Below are 27,663 nucleotides of genomic sequence, written 5' to 3'. Positions count from 1 at the left end.
CACCCCTGCATAACTTTAAAATGTGATTAAAACCACAGTTTTCAGTTAGACTTCTTCATATTTCTCAGTCAAAACAGAAATGAAAGGAAGTGACAGATATTGGAGCTCATGAACTTCCCTAAATCTGAGCTATGTGGTTGGTTAAGCACACAGTGCTCAAATGCCTGAATCTGGATTTTTTGTGATGGTGAAAGGCTACAGCTACCCAGCACTCATTGCTTTAGAGACTATTTTTTTCCCCACACTGCATTAATAGTAGGACTAAGAATGCAGCAGCCCCTAGAGAAAGTGGATGCAATCCTACAAGACAAAAGAAAAAGAAAAAAAAAAAGGGAAGAAAAAAAAAAAAACCACAAACACAAAACCAAACCAAAACAACCAACAAAAAACCTACACACAACCCAAGGTCCTGACACATTGAAGCACTTTTTTGCCATTGAAGTCTGATGTTATTTAAGCATATGTATTTCATACTTAGCTGAAACAAGGCTGGTACACAGTCCATCCAAAATGCTAAGCAGCAGAGATGAAGCTTGTTAGCCCATGAATAACTGGTACTCAGAGGCTTAACCCATTAAGAGTGAAGTTCCTGATGACCTAGCTGTTCCTACAATGATGCTCTCCAATCTACTGAAACAGGTATTGGCCTGCACGACAGAAAATTATTTTCACTGCACCTGCAGTGCACAGACAGTAGATAATTTACAATAATTTCTCAGGATTAACCTTTTGATAACACATAAATTTTCTCTAGGTTTAAAGCACTTTATAAGAGTGCAAAGGTTCATTTGTATTAAGCAAATGCTGCATCAGCAGTTTGACAGTAGCAAAAACTGCGATGCTGAGACTAGTTACGACTCTGTTGGCCTTAATCTCTATCACAATAAAATGAAGCTTGGCATTCCAGCATGGCAAGATATGATTCATAACTAACCATCTTTCTTCTTTAGCTTTGGAAATGTCAAACAGGATAATTAACAGGAGATACTCATAGGTTCACACGCTCCAGATGCAGAGATTTATGTGGACTCTGCATCACCAAACACTGACAAGTTATTTGTAGCCACGTGTTTTAAAACTGCCTTTGTAGTTTCCTCATATTCAGCACAGCCTAACAGAATGAGTCAGATCTGAATAGTGTAGGTCATGCTCCTGACCTTATCTAATATAACAAATAAAACACAGTGTTGGTTCGTTATCTCTTTACATTCCAAATCCAGCTATTTATAAACACAAAAATAAAAAATAAATCCTATGGCCTGCTGTTCACATGTGAGTTTTATTCCTTCACATAACTAGAAGCCCACAGCAAACGTTACCCAGCTCTCAGCCATTCACACCACCTACGTTTATATTTACAGTGCCTTTCTTCACTTTACTGAAGTAAGCAGGTATTTTTAGCCATGCCATGATGCATGTTTAAAACTTGATTAAAATAAATACTCCTACAGCACTTCCATTTGAAGACTACACATCCCACACGCTCTTCTGCTGGACCAAACCACACGTAATAATGTGCCAAAATATTTTCTTGCAAAAGAGGCTTCCAAACATTACCCGAGCAGAAGCTACCCTGATATCTTGCCAAGAGCCCAAAGCAATAACCAGTAACTATGAAATATAGTCATCTTCCTTGCTAATACAGAAGGGGAAACTCTTCCTACACAGAAAGCACAGGCTCTGGGTACAACTCTGCACTGCACTTTGAGTCTGTGTTGGGCACAGGCCACACCCATATAATAGAGATGCAAGAAGCAGGATTGCCTACTAGATTATCATGTGCTTCATTAAACCTAATCTGGTTCTCATTTTTTGTTTGTGTCAAAGAAAAAAAATCTACTGAGAAAAAATTTGACACTTACACAGTAACTTGTTGTTTTTGTTTAACTTGCCATCAACAAATATTTTTATCATTTTATAATTGAAACATTTTAACAGTATCTAGGCTCACACATAAGAATCTGCCTAAGTTATTAACAAAGTTAGGTTTACCAACCTGCAAAGTTACTGCTATCTCTATTCAAAATAATGTTATTTTCAGTGCTTTATCTTTGAATAACTACCAGTTCCTTCTTTGGGGTGTGCAAAATACCTAAATACACACCAAACTGTTAGAATCACATTTGCAATCGGCAGAGTATCAGAAATGCAATCTGTGGACAGAGTACACATTCATCTACCAGCCATGACTAATGCCAGACACTTTGCATTCCATACTCCAACTCAGGAAAGAGCTTTCTATTCAGAACAAAATCTAAACCTCAGTATCGGCCTTAGTAGAAATAAATGTAACCACACATTTAAATACTTTGTTAAAATTAGGGTCTTGATACTTATCTCCACTTCATGTACAGCTCTACCAGTAAGAAGCAAGGCTACAAATTCAGAAATAAAGATGTAGGTTTTTTTCTTCTCATTTAGAATCAGGGAGGGGGGCTATGTGTGTGTGATTTTCTTTGACCTTTTATGTTGTGAAGGAAAGAAAGAGAGCAAAGCAGAGGATGGGGAAAAAAATACTATCTAGTGGTTTTGCTGGGAGAAACCAGTTTTTAAAACCTCTGTTTCTGTTCTTGAACTATGGAAAATTAAAGAGTCATTCAAAAGAAAACATATCATTACTTGAAAATCATAGATAAAATGCTACTAAACAAAAAGAAAGCTCTTGATTGACAATGTGGAAATGAAGGAAAAACTCACCCACACAAATCATTCATTTCACAGATGAAAGTTTGGATGCCAGATTGATCACTATGTTACCCAACAGAAAAATTTCTTTCTAAGTTAAGAGACAAAAATTATGTTTATATCCTTCAAATATTTGTACAGATCCTTTATTCCTACCCTATTACTAATACCACTAAGTTCACAAGCTTCCACAAGAAATTACAAAATACAGTTACACATTTTGTTCATCTCTGGACCCACTGAATCAGGTCTCTAACTTCAAAGGGGAGATGATAAAATGCAGCTAAAGATAATTAAAGAAATAATGCTTATCTCTGGCCTTATGTCATTTTTTTCCAATACTAATAAAAATAAGTAAAAAGGGAATACCCTTCATAGACTCTTACCTACCTTCATCACATTAAGATTATTTAAATGAAGGGACTTAAAAACAACAGTTTTAATCACCATTTGCATCAAAGTAAAAAAAAAAAAAATCAAGCTGGCTTCATATGTATGCTTATTTTTTCTAAAAAAAAATAATCTATACTAACGATCTTCAAGACCTTTTCATTTGAAATTAACTATTATCCACACAATAGCTCCCACACTTCGCCATGATGTTGTTTGGGCGATATGATTGACTCTCTTGGTGACCACACACTGCAGTGTTTAGAAGTAGTACACCCTCACCTACTACACCCACTGCTGTCTTATGCCAGAAGATGGAAAATAAGCTCTCCTATCTTCTCTCCCAAACTGTTCTCAATTTTGAATGGAATAACCACTATAGTGAACTGAATGGGAAGAAAATATTTCCTCTGTATGAGCGGGCTGGCTTTGTCAAATGTTCACACCTCAGGCATAAATCCAGCAGCCTCCCACTACTCAGTGAGATGATTTTTCTCTTCCAGTTCAACAGAAAATTTGCATTTATTTTTTTAACTTACTGTTATTTCCTCAACTCTAAATAGTCTCATGCCCCACTCACCAGTCAGTTTTAAACTCAATGTTATTTCAAGAAAATATTGAACTATTATGTGCTTTTTCAAAACAAAAATATTTTCAACTCAAGTCTTTAGAGAGTAGCCTTTGTAAATAATAAATTTTGCTTTTATCTCTAAATAAAAGTGTAAGTATTGATTTTACTGCATTTATTTCCTTGTTCATAGAACCAACTGTTGTGATTTTTTTAGTGCGTTTGTATATTTAAAAGAAACAGGAAGAAGTGAAGACTACCTAACCATTTTGTACAAAAATCACCCAAACCTCGGAACCAACAATTCCTCATCCTGTTTCTCTATTTGACAATTATTCCTACTCTTATACCAGTTTAGCCTTTTGGCTTTTTTTTTAGAATGCAGAAATATTTTCCTAAAGTGGCAGCAATTGAAACAATACTGTCATTTCTCTAGTTTTGTACTGACAAACACAAAACTAGCCAAACACAAACCTAATGTAAGTAACAAAAACACAGAGTAGGTGTATTTACATAGTACACAAGGTGAATCCAGAATAGATAATTCCATCCCACCCGTATCTCCATGACAGCACTTAATGTCTTGACTTCACTGCAATCCTCCACTGGGACCATTTGCACTACAAACATTATATATGCTGTAAGTATACTTATTTGTCTGTAGACATGGTAAAACCAGGCTTTGAGTTACTCCATCACAAAACAAACTCCAAAAGCCTGTGGACAATGGCCTGAAAGGGAAAAAAGAAAGGCTTCATGTGCTCTCTGCAGGATTTTCATTTCAAGGTCTGAACAAATAAAAATTGCTAGATCAACAAAATGAGAAGTAAATTTGTTTTCTAGGTCCTACAGCTCACGTTTCAACAAGGAAACAGATGATATGGAACTGGGATCTGTTCTTTAGTCAGGGCAGGCACAGGCAGTAGCCCATCTTTAATCTCCCTTAGACCTCTTGCTGAGCTTGTAATGAGCCCTGAGCAGAGAACAGCATAGCAATGGGACACGGGACATCTGTCAAGGACAGCTTAGGCAGCATACAAAATGCTGACAACTCATGCTAGCCCCATTCCCACCACAGAGCATAGTAGAGCCTAGCATGGGTCAACCTGGGGGGCAGCAGCAACTTTAAGGACTCCCATGCTCCTCAGGAGGGCAGCCCTCAAGTGCACCACACAGCCTGCTGCAGCCTGGCACCCCCTCTCCTTCACTAGCCCAGTCACCAGTGCCAATCTAAACACCTAACCTGGTTAAAAAGCAGTTAGGAGATCCTCCAGTTGTACCAACAACGAAATCATCATACCATTCTTTTAAAAATGAAAAAAGGCCTCCATCTTTTTCAGCAGAGCAGGAGATGACAGCAAGATTTCTGTGGCATGTGAAAAACACTTGAAAAGACAGATGTTTATAAGAAAATAATTAATTCCTCCTTCAAATGTTGATCTAAAACATTTTTTCAGCTTTTAGTGAGGAATTTTTCCCAAGGGGCAAGAACACACAATAAAGTAAGACCACTAGATTTAGAAGAAGTTTCTTAGTTTGAGCTAGGTAAGTTTATTAGAGAACACCTGGAATCAGAAGTCTGACTCATCTTCTAAACAGCTTTAATGACCTCTAATTAAAGTTACTTTATTTTTAGCTCAAGTAAATCAATACATTTCTAAATTCTCTAGAAATCCATTTTTTCCCCAAGAGGATTTATTTTATTCTTCATACATAGCAAAGAAGAAAGATCTCTATTTTAAGTGCCAGATCCAGCTGTAGAGATGTAAACTTAATTGCACCATATCACAATTTCTATCTCAGACACGTGACAATATGTAAAGGTTTCATTTAGATACAGACTAATGCTGGAAACAGAGGACAGACTTCATTTCAATTTAAATGGGTTTGCTTGCAAGGTATATTTTTCTTAGACAAGGGAAAGGAATGACAAGTAGAAATACCCCACTAGATTATTTAAGCATTTAACTGCAAAGTTGAGAAATAAAGAAATGTGTTAATACAAAAAGACAGAGTTAGTGATGAAAGTATGATCACTTACTGGGATAGTAAACTGATGCATGTGTTCAAGCACCAGAACACACCAGTCGCCCAGTAAGTCATGACTACCGAAAAATAAACTTCTGATTCGGACTCACTTAAAAGTACAGAATTTTTATTTTTTTTTAAATGCCTACATAAGTCTTCACTAGGTCCTTTTAACTGGATGGAGAAATAAAGTATGACTCTTTCAATAAATATCTTTTTTTAAAATGCTTGATTAATACCACTGCATTTCTTCACTGAAAAGAAATTAGAAAAAAATATTATTCTTTCAACTGATCTGTTTCTTAGGAAGCACCACCTTTCAAAACACAGTCCAGATATCTTTGGATTCAAAAATACTGTTATCAACAGATATTCAACACAAGAGGTATCATTCTTTAATATTTACTGAAAAAGAAAAGAGCTCTTAATAAATGTGATAGTTATGCAATATTCAGCTCCTATCTGATACCATGGACAAGACACGATTCATCAGACATGTTTGGTGCTACCTGCACTTCAGCACATTTACTGTTTGAACGGGCAGGTCTCTAGATTATTCCCATTTTCTTCTTTCAGCATTGCTCCAGTGATGCAGCACACAGCTATCAAGTGCTGACAACTTCTCAGAAGCCCTGTCCTTCCCAGGCTCACCCTGAAGGGGAAAGGGCAGCTTGCAACAAAGCCATCCATCACTTTTCCTAACAAGAATTTTGAAAGCAGCCACTTGTCTCAGGCAAACCCCCCCAACACAGCCTGGAGTATGCCATTTACTCTCAAAGCCAAGCACTATGGCAAAAGGTCCACATGCTTGTGATTTGCTCTTCCATTTTGGCATCAGCAGCTGCAGGGGGGAAGGGGAAAGAAGAAAAAAAAATAGTGCAATAAGCATAGGCAAGCTATTCTTTCAAAATCCATTAACTCAAATGAGACGCATTTTTCTAGCTACCAAACCCCAGCCTAACACGAGCAAGAGAGGTTTTGCTCCCCTTGCCCAGTTCTGTCCCCCTTTTACCTGAGCCTACTGGCTGCAGAACAGTGAATAGAAAACTTAGAAACAAAATGCCTGTGCAAATAATTCCTTGGACCCAACACATTTTTTTTTTAAATGAGTATAGTTTTGCAGCTCATTCCGAGTAAACTGTGCACATGGAATTTGCAAAGCAGGTGCCCGGGGTTGATGCCTGTGAGGCAAACTCACTCACCCAAACTAAAGAGTGTGCTACAGAGCACAAAGGGCTTGCCATTTGAAAACCTGCTTGAGAGAAAAAAAATATCAAGCACGCTAATCTTAACACTGCAAAACAAAAATAATTCTGAGAAGTTTGTGCCAAAGTCACTATAATTCCCTGCATCAGTCTTCTCAAGACAATCACAAATATTCAACAAACAAGTCATCAAGTTGACAAACAACTTCCAGCACTTATAACCAGGTAATCAATGCTTGGTTTTGAAGTGCAATGTGCAACAAACAGATCCCTGCATCTCATACGGGAGATCAGCATCACTGGTACCACACAACAAAAGTCCACTAGCTCTCTCTTTTACTTTTCTAATTTTTTACAGTTATTCCCCAAGGTCTTCTTGAGCAAAATATCTGAATCAAATGAGTGTTCTTCCTCACCTGCGGTTGAGGATTTGGAGAGGTGATGCCTAGTTTCCTAAATTGATACAAGACAGTCAACAACTAATAAGAGAGTCTTAAAAGACCCACCCCATATTGTATCTTGGAAACCACAGTTTCCATTTATAGCCAGGCAGAGCATAATTTTCATCATGCAATGGAAACACCCATGAGCAGTAATTCAGTTCTGCCTTACTTTTGTCTTTACACATCCACAAGGCCCTGGTGACTGACATCAGTTTCGAACAGTGCAGACAGAATTTCTTCTGCCATTTCTTCAAGAGAATGTCAGTAGGTGATGACTCATGCCCTTTTGATGCTGTTCAATAATTTAACATGGCAAATATAGATCAATCTGATTCCACATCCTTTTTAAAAGGTACTTCCTAATTTTACATAGATGCACCAACCTGTTAGACATGACTACTGAAACAGAGTCATTACGTATTTAAATCCACAGTGCCTGAAACTCAAGTTCACTGAACATACAAGACAATTTGCACACATTATAATCAGCTATGCCATCTCTATGGGGGAAAAACACTTTTAGCAACAGCAATTTCACTAATTCCTGCTACTTTTCTCAAAGGGCTCAGCTTTTCCCTATACAATCAAGATGGGTTCTTCAGCAAGATTTGTGTTTTAGTTCTGGGATATGCGAGAAGAATTAGTACTTTCTTCAGCCACACCATTCCTCTGGAACTAGTTCAGAAGAGCTCTGATTTTCTTCTTACCTTTTTGACCCTAAGTGACTGCCACACCTCTTCTTCAAAAAGTTTAACCTCTTAAGAATCACAATTCAAATGCCTTTAACCAAAATCCTGCCTAGAATGGAGATAGTGTATTCCTGTCCTGTATTACGAATTTAACTGGCTGGCTGTCCCCTCTGAACACCTCTCTGAAGCAGACCTAGTGACTGAAGCCCACATTTAACCAAACCAGAGGTGCAATTTTTATTTTTTATTTTAAACAGAGTAGAACACACAATCTGACTGTCTTTTACTTTATTTTCAGGAATCACAGAAAGCATATCTGCAACTACCTTGGTCTGTATGCAATTTGCAAACCACATACTGAAAGCTAACAAAAAAAAAAATACTTCCAATATCTGTAATACACACGGGAACACTCCCTGTTCCTAATGCCTCTCCTCTCAGCTGCCACATCACAGTTCCCATTAATCCCTGAACCCTTCCATTTCTATTGAGTCTGTATCAGGCATAATGACAGCAGCCTCCATCTTAGTGTGCTGTACCTATATATCTTGCTCAGCTGACTGAGAGAAAAGAAGGTATTTTCATTGACTTTAGCATAGTTTTAGGACTGTACCACTAGCCCTTTCCAAACACACTTGAAGCATCTAGTTGATTGCTTTCTTCTCTGTCCTCAGGATGTATTATCTATTTGAAAAATGTAGGTTGATTTTATCATGAGAATTATTTTATATTTTTTCTGTGAAACTATCAGGAGCCAAAGATAAATTTATGGCTTTCAGAGAAAAAATTTTTTAAAATAAAAATATAGCAGAAAACATACACTAATTTTCTACTACAAATACTTGTCAAAATATTAATGACTCAGTAATAAGAAGATTTGTTTAAATGCTCTGTTCCACTGACTTCTCTTAGTAAATAGTAAACAATATTCCTTTTTATTTAGTTATACTAGATACAAAAACGAAAAACAAAAGACAACAGTTTCTGTATTTTTAGCCAGTAACGAAGACCGACCATCCCTTCTCTGAGAGTTCTTGCACTTGCTATCTGTCTCTCTGAGGAATGAGCCCCTCCAGCTCTACTTTGGTCTGCACTGTCAGCTGGGACAGCCCTGGAAGGGCTATGGCTTTTCAGCTTGGAACACCTAGTATTCTCTTCACATAGACATTCATAAGTCTTACTAGTAAGGAACAAATTTTTGTGACAGCAATAATTATTTTAACAGATAGTTCAATTTTTCATAGCAGATCAAAAGGAAAATTAAATAGAATGTTATTATCCTTATTATAATGCGCATAGAATACTACCAAAAAAAAAAAAAATCTGTATCACTACATAAACCTCATTGCTTCTTCTGCAAGATCCTTGCTGGCAGAGTAAGGCAAACAGGAAATAATTACCTTTAGTGTTACAACAGCAGAAGTGCATTGGAAGAAACAGCTCATAGCAGGTTCAAATCAAACCAATTAGATTTCTTCACATGAAGTCCACTGTGGAATTCGGTGCCACTGGGTGCAGTGAATACTATCAGTACCAATTGGTTCAAAAAGTGATGGGAATAAAAATCCTCAGATGATTATTAACTACAAAGACACTTTCACTCAGACAAGTCCAAGACTCAAAAGCCATAAATCACTGTAAATTTTGAAAGCACAAATACAAACTCTTTCTGTTCCCACACTCTTCCTGAAGGGCCCACAAGAGTTCAGTGAGGATCTTGAGCACTATAGCCTTGAATCAAATTACTTGTAACTGCTACAATAAAACCTCTGAGCTACCAATTGCATAGTTATTGTTTTTGTGCACTTGCTGTACTTACTGCTACACTTAAATATACCACAAAGAAAAGAAGTTCTAATGCATTTGTTATAACTTTTTTTTTTCACCCAAAAGGCAGAATTTTGACTAAGTGTCACTACTCCTTCCCCGACTTCTTCGCCCTCTTTAGTAATACTGTCAAATTTTTCCTTTTATATGTAGGCAAAATATCATTGTCATGTTCACCTTCAGAGTAGTTGTAGATACAAATAGCCAGGTAAAAATTGTAGAACTAGACAATGTGATCCCAAGCCAAGGCAGATGTTCACTGAAACCTCCTCACCCAAAGGACAGGGACAGGTAGGGAGAAATTGATACCTCGCTTCTCCCAGGTACTGACTTTGTGGATTTCATTCACAGCAAATCAGAGATCTTCAAGGAATCCAGTTCCAACAGTGGTATTACAGAAGGAAACAGAGAGAAAGGGGACAAAAAAAAAAAAAAAATCCACCACACACCTACTAAACAACAAAGCCCAAAACAACACACCACACACAACACTGAAAAATCCTGACCATAGAGCATACAAATTGAAACATAGAACCTGCCAAAGTACCCAACCTGACACTAAAAATTCTGGTATAATGATTAAACAGCTCCCATGTAGAAATGATACTCAAGACAGGACTGTCTATTACCCCTTACAGTGAAATTATCAGAACTGATAGAAAAAAAATCAAATTCCCACCACACAGTCAAAAAACCAAAAAAAAACCTCAAAGAAAGCTATAAAACTCATTGCTCAGATATTCTATAGAGGCATACCCCCAAATGATATTCCCATTCCAACTGACACAACTGATGCAGAGGGAAGAAGGATCCTTCCTGGGATTTAAGTGCCCGGCATTTCAGAAGCATCATTCAGTCCAGAGGAAAAAGGATCCAAATACAGAAGCAATACAGGAAAGCCTAGGCAATGCTGAAAGCAAATCAAACTCTCTCTACCGCTCCCACAATGCACCCAGGGAAAGGACGCCTATTTCTTCCAGTCATGAAAAAACAGCTATCTCTGTCCACTAGAACCTAACCAGGGATATGTGCCATCAACTGAGCATGTTTTAAATAACTCACACATTTATCACAAGCATCAGGGTCCCATGAACTGGTGTGTTCACTTTAACTATTTCCTAACATGTCTGTCCTCTACCGTGATAATACTTCACTCCTTCAGTGTGCAGCCAAAATCCCACCACAGAAAGACTCCAAGCCAAAGTTTCCTCCACCACCACCACCACCCTCTTTTTAGTTGAATAAGTTTGCACTCAAAATTATTAAAACATATTGGGTTAGATTTATCACACCCAGACCTGGATCAGACAACCTCAAGCAGGTAATCAAGCAACCTGCAGTATCACAGCACTCATCAGTGGTATTGCCAGATGCCACTGAGAAGAGCTTATGATGGGGTTACCTGGGATTATCCCATCAGAGTTCTTAGGAGAATGAGATACACTGACCAACTCTAAATTGGATTAAACTTCTGTGGAGGGGTCTGTTTTTCAAAACGTATTCTAAAAAAAGAAAAAAAATTATCCCAAAAAACCCCATACTTCTCAAAACCAAGAAAAGAGAAAGAACATCAGCTACCTCTGACCCTCTTCAATATAATTAGAGCCATGGTCTGAAAAATACTAACAAATACTAAAACAGGTCCCACAACAAAAGAGCTATGTTTTATGTGGGTGATACCCTAATTCTAGTCTCCAACCCTCAAAGGTCAATATGCAAATTATAAGAATTCATTGAAAACCTTGGGCACTCACCCAGATGTGTGAATTTACTGGAACAAATCCCAGGCATTAGGATTAATTAAATGCACATAAATCAGGACTTGCTTACTCACTGCAGCTTCCAGCTACAGTTATAGGTATTAAAACATCTAGGAATTCTAATCCCCAGAGATTACAGGCAAATAGTTAAACTTGGACCCAATCATCCACAAATCACTAAGGACCTGGGAAGTGGAAAGTATATATACACTCCCTAAACTTCTGGACAAAAAACAAACATGAGAAAAGTGCAGCTACCACACAAATGGTTTCACTCCAGAGACTGGCAGGCCTAATGTTCCAATATTATTTTCAGAATGTCAGGTAAGGGGCTTTTTGTTTAGTTTTCAAATGGAAAAGGGGCACACAGTTACTTTAAGGGAGAGAGAAAGGCTTAATAAAGCAGCAACACACTACTTTTGTAATAAATTAGGCCACACTGCATAAGATAATTGTGAACAAAATCTAGTGAGCAAGAAAGGTATTTGCCTACCTTCTACACAGAGCTCTCTGCTTCGGATTCTTTCTACCAAAAGAAAACAAATCCTACCTCATACACATACAAAATTAGATAAGTGCCCAACCTCATATACTGAAACAATTCCCTATCTGACCCAAGATGCCTCAGTATAGCTGTAAATGAGCACAAACACAGATAGAGATAACAAAAAACAAGCTGGAAGGCAACACATCCAAGATATACAGTTGATATACCAAGAACAGAACCATATTCACCCCTCGTATACAAAAACAACTTAGGTGACTACAACACTGACACTTCTCCAGTACATTCATTACATATAATTCAATATAAACCAAACCCATTTTTCTCCTAAGCAACAAAACAACTAAAAAACCTAGCGAATACCATGATTTCCTGAGCTACGCAGCTCCTTCATAACTTTTCATAAACCTTTGCATAAGAGTTGTGCAAACTTCTCATAACCCTTCAGAAATGTAGCACAAGTCTAATGAAGCAGAATAGAACAGAAAACCAGCAAAATATTCAACATCTAAAGCAAAATGAACAACAATGATAAACTAAGAGAACACCACACTCAGCCTCCAGTTGCCTTTCTACCAATAAAATTCTTGGACCTGACAATCAGCAGTAACTTAGAAAAGTGCAGTTGTTTATTTGCAGATCTTGGGTGTATTATATAGTCCTCAAAATACGCAATGCTTCATCTTATACCATGGAGATGCTACTCTGACAGCAGGTTGGTGAATCTGAGACACAGCATTACCCAAAGTGATAGTAACAAACAGCTCTAGCATAGTTTTTCCTACACCAGTAGGATCACAGACTTCTACACGGGCACATTTCATCCATTTCATGTGTCCACATAAGTTGGTCAAATAAATAAAAGGATGCCTTAATTTTCCTCAGACTTATTTCACTGATTAGTATTTTAAAACAAGAAGTAGAAGAAGATATCAAGGTTACTGTGTTTCTGCTCCAGTTTTAATGTATTTTACTGCATATTTCAGGAAATGCACACAAATTTAAAAAAAAAAAATCCCACATATTAAATACAATCTATATTCACAGGAATTTGCATATGGCTTTCTAGTTGAAGTTATTATTAATAAGTGCAGTAAGATTACCAGCAAGTGCATTACTACTCTGCATGCATTAAAGATGCATCTTTGTCTGCTTTTTTCTTCTGCTTATCTCCCCTGTTTAGAATGTTAAACTTCTATGCTATGTAAATGAAAATATTTAATTATGCAAAGCAAAGTGGAAAGGTTTACATTATTATAATTGAGTTAAATTCTTTCTGCTTTAAGCTCAAATACTGAGAACGTAGCTGAGCATCTGTTAAGAATTTCAAAGTCTTAAACTGCTGCTTTATAAATTTTAAGAGCTACATGTGAACAATTTGAAGCCTTTTGATGTTAATAAAATTACTGTAATATATTCAGTTTTCATGGTTAAAATTAAAGGAAGACTGAAAGCTTAGTGCAAATCCAAGGTGAGAAGCGAATTCAGAAAGAAGTCGCTTGTTTGCTACAATTTTTCAACTCTTGTGGTAACCAGAATTTATAATTGCAAACAAATGAATAAATGGCTAAGGAAGCTAAAATAGAACCACTTCAGAAAACATCACCTTAAGAACAACCTGTTCATTGAAAGAGGTCTCCTTTAACTAAAGAAAACCTAATGTTCATAGTTACATATACAACAGTGATTATCTCACTAAAAGGTCAGAGTGACACATTGAATATTGTTGTCACTTCAAAGTTGTCTTATGTCTTCACCCAACTATGCTGAGACACTCAACAAACACACCAACATTATAAGCCGTAAAGCAGGACGTCAAAGAACAGTATATTTTTATTAGTAAAATTGAATCCTCACACTACAAAATAATCACCAGCTCTGCTTTCTACTGCACTACAGAGCTCAAATGTTCATACAATTTGAAGGGAGGCAGAAGAATGCTCCTTCTGCCAGCTCAACCTGCTGCAAAGCTGCCATTTCTCAGATCTGAAACACAGAATGCTTTAAAATATTTGAGTTAAATTACCTAGTTTCTTCCATGGTTCAGACTCTGAGATGCTAGAACACCTTGGCTGTTTTCCTTCACAAGATCAACCTCACCATATTTATCTGGCCACAAAGCTTCAGTAATCTGCTTTACAGGGAAACAAACACAATTTGCAAGAAAACACATCTGATTCACTGCTTTATGAATTCTGAGTTGCACTGGTAGGTGCTCTCCAAAGTTTCAGACATTCTCTGCCACATACTAGAGTGACTGGCCTTGCTCCTGTGCCACGTAAGCGCTTATGGCCTTTAGCAATGGAGAAGGTTTATTAAATATTTTCACGTTAACATTTCGGATGCAAAGCTCTTGACCATTCCTGCCTGTGCTGTTCAAGTGAAACCTCCAGCAGCATTCAAGATCTCACACCTTCTGTTCACCCTGCCTTCCTTGGGCAGAAGAAGCAATAGCACTTTCAAACATTTTTTCAACTCGCTCATTGCCATTCAGATGCCAATGGTTTGAATAAATAAATAAATGTGAGCAGCATCTTTTGGCTAGAGGTCTGATCAGACTAACTTGCCTTGCCCATCACATACCCTGGAATACCTGCAGCAGCCAAGTAGGATGCTAGGCCTCTGCAGGCTCACAGCTGGCAGCACCTCACCATCACCTCCTCCGGGAGGCTGGGGGATTATTTTGAAGAAAAGCATTATGGAGTCACACTAACCACTCCACAGTTATGACTGAAATTTGCCTTCTGCTACAGGCCCAGTTCTAATGCTTCTCTCAGGGCAGAGGTGTATGAAACTATTTCGCTAATTACAAGCAACCATACTTGTAAATGTTCAGCTGTGTTGTTAATATCAAATTACTTGGGTTCTAAATATAAGCAGATTTGAGCTTTTTTACCACTGTTTACATATGCTTTCTTTGGATAACCCAACAGTGGATAGATTTTTATTTTTTTTTTCAAAGGTTGAATTGGTGTTACAGTATCCAGTCCTAACCCCAGCCTGAGCCAGCATTTCTACTGGATTTCTCTCTTGGCACAGGCTACACTATATATATATTGCATTGCATAATTTGAAAGCTCTGCCTCGCTTGCTTATCCCCCACAGAGCCTCCCAAGAAAAAAACCTCACGCCACCAAAGGCATTAAAATGCATTAAGCTGGATAACTGCAAAATGTCATAAGCCCTTACCGACTCCACAGTTTAAGTGTGGGTTTTAATAGAGGTAATATTTCTTCATTGCTAGCCAGTGCAAGATTTGTTACCTACACAATGATTCAACTATGACATCTTTTATGAGTGATATGTTAAACTAATTAACATTAACCTAGCAGAAGAATCAAGCATAAATTAGAAACCATTTCAGTTAAAGATACAGAGAGCTTCTATACTGATAATTTTCCACAAACAAAATATGTTGACCCTTGATATATGAGATTCCATTTTAAAATTAATACTAACTGGTTTAGAATTCTTATGCTGAATTTATTTAAATAAAATTTCAACTTATTTCAATATAATGTAATAAGGCATGTGCAGCTAGCATAACAATTCTAACTCCAAGAATTAAAGAGCCAAGACAGAACAAGAACCTTATAAAAATTATGAGATGAAATAAATGTTCTATTATACTTAATTAATTGATTGTTCCCCTTCCTTCTTGGGAAAACAAAAAATAAGTCAGCCAGTAAAGCCTATAGATTTTGCCAGCTCTGCTATACAACAAGTATGTCACTATATCCAGAAGCAGACATCAACTGTTTATGGCAATATTCCTCAGCCTCTATTTCTCATATTTGAACACAGAGACAAGAGGCAGATAAAGTAAAAAGTCACTAAAAATACATATGACAGCATTTGTTGTCCAACTGATATACCAATATTCTTCCAATGAATGCACCCTGGTTCTCTTTACAGACACACACTGAGTGGCTGTAACTCCCTCAAAAGCTAACTACAAACAAGTACCTCTCTGGCACGTGGTTATTATACTACATTCAACTCCAGCCTCATCACAGGTATTCTCTTTCTGGTTTTCATAGAAGAAACAGAACTATTTGACTTACTGTGTTTTGCAGTGATAGCAGAATATGATCCATAACAAGTTTTTGCCAAGGAGTTAATCCAGGCACTGACCTGAAATAACTGGGTCTCTTTCATAGCTCTCTTCAGCCTGGAAGCGCTCAGTATAAAAAAATAAAAATATAGACACCCTACTCTTCTTGCACAAATCATGGACATTCCACTGCCCACAGCAAACAAAAATGTTAAATGCAAGATGGCTCCTGGCAATTCTTGGGGGGTTTGCACAGCACTACTCACACTAAACAATCAGAAGTCTAGAATTTACACTGCTTTAATCCAGCAACTATTACCCAAATACACCATTTCTGATACAGCAGAGCAATAAACCAGAGAGCTCCCCTACCCTGCTTTTTCAGAAACTACCTACCAGGCCAGAGTGTGTGTGCAGTCCTTATTTTTAATAATGACATTTTTCAATGTCTAGAATATGCTCTCCTACAGAGTCATCAGACAGCCCAACTATGCTTCACAGGACTGTACCACCACCTTAAGAAAATGCTCAAGATGCATAACCCTGTGCAGCAACCTCAAACACACAAATCCACAAAAATAATGAATTCTTATTCTGCCTCTTTTCTGTCCTATTCTCTTTGATGTGTCATATCTTGCCATACTGCCTTTTACAACAGCGCTAAGGGGAAAAAAAAACAAACACCTGTTTCAACTGCAACACGCAATACAGGGTCAAGGCAGCAGATTGATTTCTTTGCATTTGTAAATGCACAGAAATCAATCTGGGAATGGTTCTGGTCTTCCTTTGCAAACATCCTTTCACTTGTCTCAAGCAGAGAACCTCTAATACACCTTCCCTGCATGAAGTCCACAGCAAGTAACATTCCACACATAATTTTGATAGCACTCACAACAATTCCTTCAGAAGATGTTAAAAGAAATATAAATAAATAAGTAAATAAACTCCTCTAGTCACTTCGAGTATTATACTGCGCATATTTTAAAGCAATGAATTCCATCAAACCAACACATATAGTGTGCATACATATATGCATTATACATAAACACGTCAAAAATTAAGCCATATTGATTACCAGTTGAAGAAACTAATTTTTTTTAGTGCTTGTCAAAAGTACATCTCAGCTATGCCTAGTTGCTTTTCAGTGGTCTCTTTTGGAGGGGCATGGAGGAGGAGTGAGAAGTATGCCTGAGACTGAAAATGTTTTCAACTGATTACAGTGAATTCTTTCAGTATATGCCTGACTGCTACTTATTCCATAGATGCTTTTCCATTATATGTTTTTAAACTCATTAGAAAGATACACATGGGATGAATGCATTTTAAGAAACAAACTTCAATTGTAACAGGGTATGTGTTTCATTTGAAGTACTTAAAATATAAAACGAGGGAACACAGCATTGAAGACCACCAACAAAAAAAAACAACAAGAGGCAAGGTTTGGGAATGAACAAGGCACTTGCTCAAACAGAGGGGAAAAATCACTTGTCTCTGTCATGAAGCTGCTACAGGCACTACATCTTCACTTTTGGATTGTATGATATGCATGTGTATGTATATGACATTTTATATCTAAAATATAAACATGTAATATATGTGTATACACTCATAGATGCTCTGGTGTCTGACTTGCTTTTCCAAAAACACCAGTCATCAGTATCATTGCTGAAGTCAACAGCAACTACTATTTGGCTCTACGAATAACTGACCTAGATGACAGGATTTAGACACAACAGCTCAAATGTTGGTAGCTAAACAGGAAAAAAAGTGCACTGAACAACCCATACTGGCTGATGAAAGTATTTCAGGTATTAGTTTTAAGCTTCTACCCACTAAAGTGCATACAAGGAAGGTGTTAATCATGAATTTGAATAAATAAGGTATCTTAAAGATAGTAAAGTATCGAATTATTCTTGCATCTAGATGCATCGTGTGGTCCAAAATCAGTCTCAGCAGAGAGTGGGCAAATTGTTCATCTGTTTCTTGGGGGAGTGGAAGCAACATTCTCTTATTGTTGCACTTAAAACTTCCTTTTCAGTCCTATTACTAGGTGAACTGCTGTCAGAAACATATACCAGGCTATAGACTGCTTCCTGCACTATCCAAGCACTGGAATTCCTGCAGGAGATACATACCAAGCTCTGCCATGATCTAGGACATCAGTTACAACTGTATGCAAAAGGAAAGCTATAAAATGATAAAGCCACATAATGAATAGATTTTAAACTATTAAAATAATGTATAAAATCCTGAAGCTGAAAGGTAACATGATAAAGAGCAAGCTTTTGGGTTTAGAATTACATTTCTTTCATTCCTTCTTTTGCAAGTGCAATGGATTTCAATAAATTAAAAAAAAAAACCACCTGTGAACCAGAACCACCTTTCCTTTCCATGTCTGATTTTTGGTAAGGATCCATACCTAAACGTAGTTCAGTGGAGGAGTTCAAATGAATAAAGCTACTGGCTATATGGCATCATAAAACTTTGAATTTGGCAAACTTAAGCCTCAGAGATAATACATCTTTCATCATCTTTCTTATCTGTCTTTTTTAACAAAAAATCAATGCATCTTTTGTAAGGGCAAGAGAGTGTGTCTTCCAAAGCTTGAAGCTCAAAACCTTAAAACAACAGCCTCTCTACAAAGCACAGCTGAGCCCACAACAAGGGAGCCCAAGGAAAAGCCCCCTGAGCTACCACCAGCTCAGGTCAGCTCCAGCACCAGCAGAGCTGAAGCTACATCATAACAAGCTCAGCAGAGAAGCAACAATTGACAGATGAAGTCCAATAGCACAATTACACAAAGTAGCTTACAGGCCTAAATTAACACCCTACATGGCAGTACACCACACTTGCTGCACAAAAGCGGCAAGTTGCTTAGATACACCACAGTGTTTGCTGCATAATCTAGGGTACCTTCTTAGGTGTTCTGGAGACATCACAACTTCTGTTATTTTCAGAGCATATGCACAGAGCAACACTGCTACCAACTAAAGACCCATTTTCAAATTCTGAAAGATAACTAACAAGCAGCCACACAAAGTCTCCCCTTTGAGATAATCTGAAAATAACAAATACAACTCCTGAACTGCTTACCTAAATGAATTCTTGCCTTGCACAGCATTGTAAAGCGAAACAAGACATTAACTTGTATCCTCAATTCAAGACTGCACTTATTTTGGGAGTAATTTCATTTAAAAAGTGCAAAGGTAAAATTATTTTTGTTTCCTTTTACAGTATTAAAGAGCACAGTTTTATCACACATCAAAAAGATGCCAATACTACTGATCCCTGAGATATTTATAACCTATGCCACAGCCCTTTAAAGATTTCACTACATTTTCCTATTAGAAATGCTCTGATGGCAGGGGCCTCCAGACACATAAATTACGACAGCTTCTCATCCATTCCCACAAAACCCACCTCTCTTTTCTCTATTCCATCCATCACTAGCAACTAGCCCTCATCTTCAAAATGCATCACTGCTTCCTCTCCTCACCAATCATCACTGGCTCACAACCAAGTCAGACTCCATCTTTATCCTAACCCAGAATACCCACTCCCATTGCCCACTTACTACACATTTTATGGCAATCACATGCCTCCTCCCTCCACGCCCACCCACCTCCCGTGCCTTTGAGGAATTCTATGAAAACATTTGTGGTTCTGCTTCACTGCTCTCTCTTATCCTTGCAGGAGAAGTAATGCTGACATCCACACTCATCGCCTCATACAGGACTTAAGGCTTCAGAAAAAAATTAAAAAAAAAAAAAACAAGCCAAAACAAAAAACCAAACAAACAAACTTCCAAAATCACACACAAAAAAAATAAAAATAAAAATTTTTAAAAATAATAATAAAAACACAAACAAACAAACAAACACAGAAAAGTGACAGAAACATTTATACTGGAACATTTAAGTTGTATAAAAATGCGGTTTATTGCATAAGTGGCAACTGTTCTTAAATAGAAAGAAAGTAGCTTAGTTTCAGTTTCTAAGTATTAAAAACGTAACTATTTTGCTATTTTTACCAGGAGCAGGCATTTCTGGACTAGGTACCAGCTTTTTCTCTTCTTTCCTCTTTGTGCAGAATTAAACGTAACTTGTTCTCACTAATATGCAATATTCATGGATATAAATAGAGAATACACACTTGTAGCAGTCATAACATTTCAGAGAAAGTACTGTCCCTGTCCTCAAAGACCACATCTAATTTTGTGTTAAAATATTCCAAATCCCCCTAGCTTATCCATTCTCCCTACCAAACCCAAACACATCTATGCCTTTCAATCAAGGAAAGGTCAAGGTCTCAAACACAATAGCACAGGCTTCACAAATAGTTTTTGATAAATTTCATGTTATGACAATGCAAGTAGAAAAAAAGAATCAAAATAGAATCCATTAGTGAGCTGGAAAGCTTCTTGCTACGTAAAAAAAATCCAATCAAGAAACAGAAAACTATGCCAGACACCATATGCTTCTGTCCTGACATAACTGAGACCGTTTTACAGAAAGCAGGTCACATGTTGGAAGCTTCATTTTCATTAGAAGTTTTCATGCAATTATTTCTCAAGCATAACTGTAATAGAAGGTGTGGGAATTTGGGGTTTGTGTAAACCCACTCCCAAATTTCAAGTGGAAACTCTCTCCTTCCCAGTCTTGGTTGACTTTCTTATACCTCTCATAAAAATTTGCTCATACAAACTAAATAGAAACAAACTTTACTCCAATAGTTATATTGCTTCTGTAAGAGTACTGTACCTCAGGTTGCATCATAAAGTGACAAACAAGAGAAAGCAAAAAAAATTAAAAAAAAAAAAAGAAAGAATGAAAACATCGTATTTGTAATTGTGATTTCTACTATACTAAGCTATATGATTCAGCACATGAGATTCAACCAGCCTTCAGCAAAATAAGGAGGAAAAACACCCAGACACTATTATCAATACCATTTTCTATGCAACCATTCTAGTAACATGCCCTGTCCTGAGCTTCTACCTCACTTTCTCAGTGAAGATCAATGAAGTCACTATATACCACACCAGCCTCCTCATAATTGCACAATACTATTTGGGCTGTTTGGGAGTACTTTCAAGGACTAACAATTGTATTTCTAGAACTTTCTTACAGAATTTTACTCAAGAATCAAATTGTGCTTCTGCATCGTGAAGAGGACACTCTGATAGAGCCTCCAGAGAACAAGGCTCCTTTGTCCTTCACTGCCAGGAGTGGGGCCTCCCACAGGATGGATGAAAGGCAGCAGGCCCTCAGGAAATCGTCCCCATTTCCATTTTGTGTCATGAACCAGTGGGGCAACGCAGGTCTACAGGTATTTCTACCTCACTTGGGAATTCTGGAGTTCATGGACCCAGAAAAACACTTCAACTAAAGGGAAGGAACAATTAAAGAAATGAAGTCCTTAACACATTTTTCTTTATACCCCCTAGACGTTAACTGATAGGAAGTTACTCCATATATCACCTCCTCATCCACCTAAAAATCTGACAGCTACAAAACTTGCCCTATTCTCCTCTGCCCATTCTTCACAACACACAGCTCCAACACTGCAATTCACCTGCACACACGTACTGCACCACAAAACCCCCCTTGCAGCCTGTTAAATCCCTTCCACACTTGGGCTCAGCTGGGCTGAGACACCCCCATGTTTACTGTCACCTCAGTTACATAAAGCATAACACTTTCTGAAACAACCAAGTACATTGGCTAGAAGATTTTCTTAGGAGGAATCACTGTTCTGACTCTCTGGATTTGGTTTAATTATGTTCAGCTGTAAATTCTGTTACCAGATTACACATTCCAGGGTAAGCTTATGAGGGGGAGTTCAGAGCTCACCCCCAAGTCCACACTGCCTTGGACATCTGCAAGGGTTTCCATCACCATCCAGGACCATCACAAGCAAAGCAAGCAGTTGCCCAATTGAAACAAAGACAAACCACAGAAACAATCCCTTTCATACACTTCAGGCTCATATACCTGAAGCCCTCCTCTCAAGAGCAGCTCCCCAACCCATTGCAACTAGCCCCCTCTGAGGACAGCAAGACTCCTTCCCACCGCAGGTAAGGCAGGTGCTCCCCATCACCCCTTCCAGGGTCCAGGTGCTGCTCCTTTGCCAAAGTGCTCAGCCTCCATCCAATCCCTGCCTCATCTGACTGTTCTGCTAGGTCTGCTCCCAAGGCACACTTTGGCCAGGGTCCCACAGAAAGCATATTCCCCATCTCTGTGCAAGCCCCACAAGGTTATCATCTCCTACCAATGCAACATTCCTACCAGCTGGGACCTACTGCACTCAGTATTTCCTAGCTGGCCCGGCTTTTCTCTCTCTGTAGATCTCACTTCCAAATAGGAGAATGATTATTTTGTTGGAAAGAGTCCAAAGAAATTTGAAGACCAATAAGCGGTAAATCTCAACAGTTTGTCATAAAGTTATTAAAGGTTGAAATATTCCAGATATAAACAAACACAAATATATCTAATAATTTGCATAATATATCCAGAATTCTAGGGCAATTATGATATTCAATTGCACAAACTTTCAGATGAAGCTAAGATAAGGAGTAATCTCTATTTATATTAACAATAAGTAAAAATTCCCCTCAGTTTTCAGTATTGATGAAAATTAATAGCTTCCATACAGATAAATGACTCGCTGCCTGGTTTGCTTTTCCTAAAGAGTGGTAAGTGCCTGAAAAGAAACCGAACTAGAAGAAAATCTTCACAGAAAGAAAAAAAGATTGCAGTTTTGATTTCCTTTAAATACAGACACATAATAACTGGGCTTCTTTTCCAAGATGACACTAGAAGCAGCTCTAATTATTTTTATCCAGCGCAATCCATTTATTATTCTTTGTTTTCTCTTTCCACAAACAGCCTAAGACTTTCCATGTCCGAGACTTCAAACTGAAGACTTTCATATGGCTAACTTAAGTCATGCAAAGTTCAAAAATAGTATAAATGCAGAACAATATTACGAATGTAAATCTAAATGTACACTAATTGCATTCAGTATGCAACAAAAAGCTTATCCTCAATAATCGAGAAAATTAAGAGTAGGTCTTTATTAAAACTCAATCAGAACCAGGAAATTAGAACTGCATTGCTTCTTGTATATCTGTTTACAATTGGAAAGGATCACAAGTGATTATTAGTTCAGATTTCTGTTTTGCTCTAAAGTAGGCCAGCCAGCTCAGCACTTTTCTTAAGATTATGAATACTTGTCTGCCCTACATACGGTTTAGGCTGAAACCAATCAGTTGAGCTGAAACATGCAGTAAACCCGACTATTTTCATGTCATTCATTTTCAGCTATAATGAAGAAGTACACAAAACTGGTATAAAGTGATCAGACTTAAAATATTTTTAAAATTTTCTTTGCCATTCACTAAGGAGCTCAATGATTTCCTCACTATTGGATTAACACTTCATCTAGATTCAAAAATAAGTTGCTATTCATTAATAACTCTTTAACCACTTGTTTTCTCCACTAGTTTCCATTTCACCTTTGTGCATTGATTATTTCATACAATAAGAAAACTGAGCACTGAACTTCATCCCATAGACTTTCTCAGTACTAGGATATGCAGGATGCAAACAGGCTCAGCAAGAAGCCTTAAATCAAAACTTTAAAAACATATGAAACAAAATAATTCCTTGAATTTTTAACTGAAATAATTTTATTTGCTCTCTCTCCCCCCAGCACAAGCCATCCATAAGATTTTTGTTGCTGTTTGAATGAGGAGGGGTTAAATAATAGAAGATTGCTTTCTTGAGTTCAAAATAGTAATGTCTTCAAACAAAATTGGCTATTTATAAGATTGGGAGTGCAGAAAAAGCTTTGTTTAAATTGCCTTTAACTTGTTTTTCTTAAAAGTTGACTAGTCTCATTTTCCAGAGCTGTTAAGCACTCATATACCCAGTGAAGTCATTACCTTGAAAATATAAGTTAACTATGAAAACAAAAAAACTTTCACGTTTGGTTTTTCCTTTTACATTTAAGATATAAGCATTGTCAAACTACTAGTAAGACATTTCTGTCAGATTACACCTCTCCAAACTATCGGTAGGTATCAATAGCAAGGCAAAGACAACAAATAACCCAAAGTTTACAAAGCAAGTTTGTGTAAAACAAAGACAATGCGCTTAGTATCGTGATGTATGAGATACAGTACTTTTGCAACAGGGGAGAAGCATACCTTTCATCAGCTGCAGAACCCTGATGTCAGGTTCTGATATAATCCAACTGGTCTCAGCAGCATTTTCCACAAATATCCACAAATTTCAGCTTCAAGAGACTCTTCCACTTCCCCCAGGAGAGCATTAACAATTACTTATGAATCCAAACAGTTAAGATGCTAAGCAGCTGTACGGTGAAGTTTGTACCACGTTAAGCACCCCTGAAGAATCCCAAGCTGTATTCCACCGTTCAAAGAGCAATGCAATATGGCACCCATCACAGACTGATGTTCTGGCAACCATCCCACTTTCCTGACAACCATGTTTTGACCTGTTCAAATAAGAGGAAGAAGTGTTAGTTCAGCACAGTAACTGACGCACTGCTTGGGGGCTAACATACAAATATAAAGTTACATTCTTCTGAATAATTTCAAATACATATTTCTTCACAGATTTAGACATCTCCTAAGCTCAAAGCCTGAAGATGACATTTTGCTTTAAAAACATCACCAGGATAGAGCATAATAGAAGAAGTTTTAAGAAAATGTTTTGCATATATCTCTACAGATTGCACAGTATTATATTCCAGAGAGCACTGAAGTGTCAGGAAAGACAGGTAATATAAAGGCATTTCAACTGCCCTAGCAGGTGTTTCAAAACTAATGAAAACAGTAAGTCAATAAAAAACCCCCATGTAGCAAAAATAAATCTCCTCAACCCTTTTGAAGGAAACATATTGGTCCTGATGGATGAGAGAACTTAATGGTGACCTTTTTTCCCTTCCTAGCCCTATCTCAGTGTCCCCACAGCACCTCCACCAGTAGATGTGCTACTTCAGTTGAGACCTGGACTATGAGAACCACTGTTGATGCTTGGCCCAGCAGGGAGCAAGCCAAAGAGTCCAAACCTGCATCTGTCTACTCTGGTACTCCCTCTGGGCAATTCCTTCAGAACTACGAACAGAAAATTTTGCTTAGGTTGGGAAGCGGACTGTGAGGAATGGAGAGAAAAACCTTAGCACTCTGCACAGGAGGAAACAATGACATGAAGAACGTCATCGGGCCTGCCAAGCTGGAGTGCGGAAAAGTAAAAAGAACACATTTCCACACCAAAGACAAGGGAGAGGAACTAGAAGAAGCTTTTAGGGACTGGAAGATGTTGGTACACAGAGACAAAGACAAGAAGAAAGGAGAAGGTGAATATTGGTGAAGAACTATTGTTAGAAGCTCTGTCTGTGCAACTGAGTAACATGTAGGTAGGGTCGACCACAGAAGAATAAGTTTAGAAGAGAGAACAAGAAGCAGCTTTATGTTTGCTTCACATCAGGAGAAACTTCAGCATATCTATGCATCATGAAAGGAAAGACCCTGGCAAAAGGAGTTTTTCATGAGAAATTCAAGCAAGCATAAAGGTAGAAGAGTAGGTGGTAAGGGATCAGGAAGGAGGAGAAGGAGTGACAATACAAAAAGCAGAGGCTTCACAAATTGTGACATGGATAGATCTAAGGAGAGAGAGTGAAAACTAAGAAATGGGGACAAGAAAATTGCAAGGGAAAGGGAAAATAGTGGATAGGGATGAAAAAAACTGAGAAAAAGCGATGGTACTTACACAGCATAGAAAAAGTATGGGTAAATAATAACACACTACATTAATCGAGATAATTAAGAAAAGTACAAAGAGCGCATGAGTAAGTTTTCTGAAGTTTTGCTGCTCACTCTAGAAAGTGCGAATACGAAAAGGAATGGAACAAAACCCAAGGCAACTCTTGCGTTTACAAAGGGATGAAGCAAACTGTACAGTGCAGGGGAGCCCAGCCGACGAAGGACCAGCCTGGACTGACCCTTCCTACTCTATCCTTTCTCTATGATCGATACATTCGGAAGAACAAAGTCCTCCCTCCGGTCCCTCTCCTCCTAAAATTATCCCTCGGCACTTCTGCACACCTTGTTCCCCTAGAAGGGTTCCACAGCAGCAAATGTGAGACCCTCTGTGTGTCCCGGCCCAAGCTGGCACACGGCAGAGCCCCCACCTTGCCCCTGCTGAGTGCTGCCCTGCCCAGCCCCATGGCCACCACTGGCCCCCCACTCCCTGGCCAGGGCTGCCAGGACTCCTACAATCCCAAAAAGTTTTCTCTGTCTTCAGCTTTCCTCTGTCCCAACTCTTGAAAACACAGCCCGACCCAGAAAGCCCTCCGAGTCCACTTCCCTCCGCACAAAAAAAGTTAAACCCCTAAAATAAAACACAAAGCAGGCACAAGAAGGAGACAAGACCCCCCCCGAGTAGTGCCCTCCAGCCCTCATTACCGGAGCTCAGGCAGAGTGACTGCGTTACGCTCCCCAAAAATACCTGCATGTGCTCCCAAAAGTACAAAGGAAAGGCTGGGCTGGCCCGCAGCCGCCTCCGCTGCGCTCCAAGCCCCAGGCGCGGATGGCAGGGCGGAGGGGGGAGCGACGAGGGAGCCGGGAAAGAACAATAAACCCCAAGTCCAAACGTACCTTCTCCTTTCTCTAAACTGTGAAACCAGATTTCCTTAGAAGCCTACGGCGGAGCTCTTTGCTTTTAAGCGGCGGGAGAGCTCGGAGAAAGTTGAGTAAATCTCTCCGGATAAAGTTGCCGAAGATGAGATAACCCGGGAGAGGCGAGGGAGAGATGGAGAGTTAATCCGAGTTTCTCCTTTTGTTCAAGTTGCCCGAGCAGACAAAGAGCCGGCAGCGGCGGCAGGTCCCCCGCGCCCCTGCTCCCCCCGCGGCCCGGGCGCCGCCGGGGTCCCGTACTGCCCTCGCCCCCCCGCCTCCTCCCACCACCGCAACTTTCCGTCTGTTCCATCCCTCCTCAGCCGCGACCCCGGCTCCGGCGCAAAACTTCCCTCGAACTGAACCTCCCAGAAAAAGAAAACAATTTAATTCAAGGCGGGGGAGTGGGGGTTGGAAAGGGAGAGAACCATCTCTCAAATCATTATTTCCGGTAGATGCACCTCTTTGTTTGGATTCCCCCGACTGTCAGTGAGGACAAGCCTCTGGGGATCTGCTTTCGGACAGTTTGATCTCCCGGAATGAGATGGGCAAACGCAGGACATAAAGAAAAATAACTTTAAAAGAAAGAGAAAAGGGGGCGAAAGTAAATACAAAACAATTTAAAACTCCGGAGTTGCGAAACGAACTCTTTTTTCATGGATACGGGAAGTACATAAATAAACAACTGAAGGGGAATTTCGGAAGACTGTTGCCTCTCCTCCCCCTCCCCTTCGCCCTTTTCCAGAGACCGTAACAAAAAAGAGCCCCCCGAAAGCTCTTAGCCGTGGCTCCGTGCCACCGCCGCCA

At 38.7% G+C, this 27,663-nt stretch overlaps 1 long non-coding RNA gene across 1 annotated transcript in view; it reads right to left on the bottom strand.

The window, feature by feature from the left end:
* Positions 1–24,668, bottom strand: part of LOC126646952 (uncharacterized) — a 257,574-nt gene extending 232,906 nt beyond the window's left edge. Inside the window, exon 1 of the long non-coding RNA XR_007630478.1 lies at positions 24,364–24,668. This is a non-coding gene — a long non-coding RNA (uncharacterized LOC126646952). The remainder of the gene's footprint in view (positions 1–24,363) is intronic.
* Positions 24,669–27,663: the final 2,995 nt, after the last annotated feature.

This window comes from Myiozetetes cayanensis, unplaced genomic scaffold (assembly GCF_022539395.1).
Source record: "Myiozetetes cayanensis isolate MyiCay16 unplaced genomic scaffold, myiCay2020 scf1, whole genome shotgun sequence".
Taxonomy (NCBI): domain Eukaryota; kingdom Metazoa; phylum Chordata; class Aves; order Passeriformes; family Tyrannidae; genus Myiozetetes; species Myiozetetes cayanensis.
Note: the sequence above shows the minus strand (reverse complement) of the source record. Positions and strands in the feature narration are given on the sequence as shown.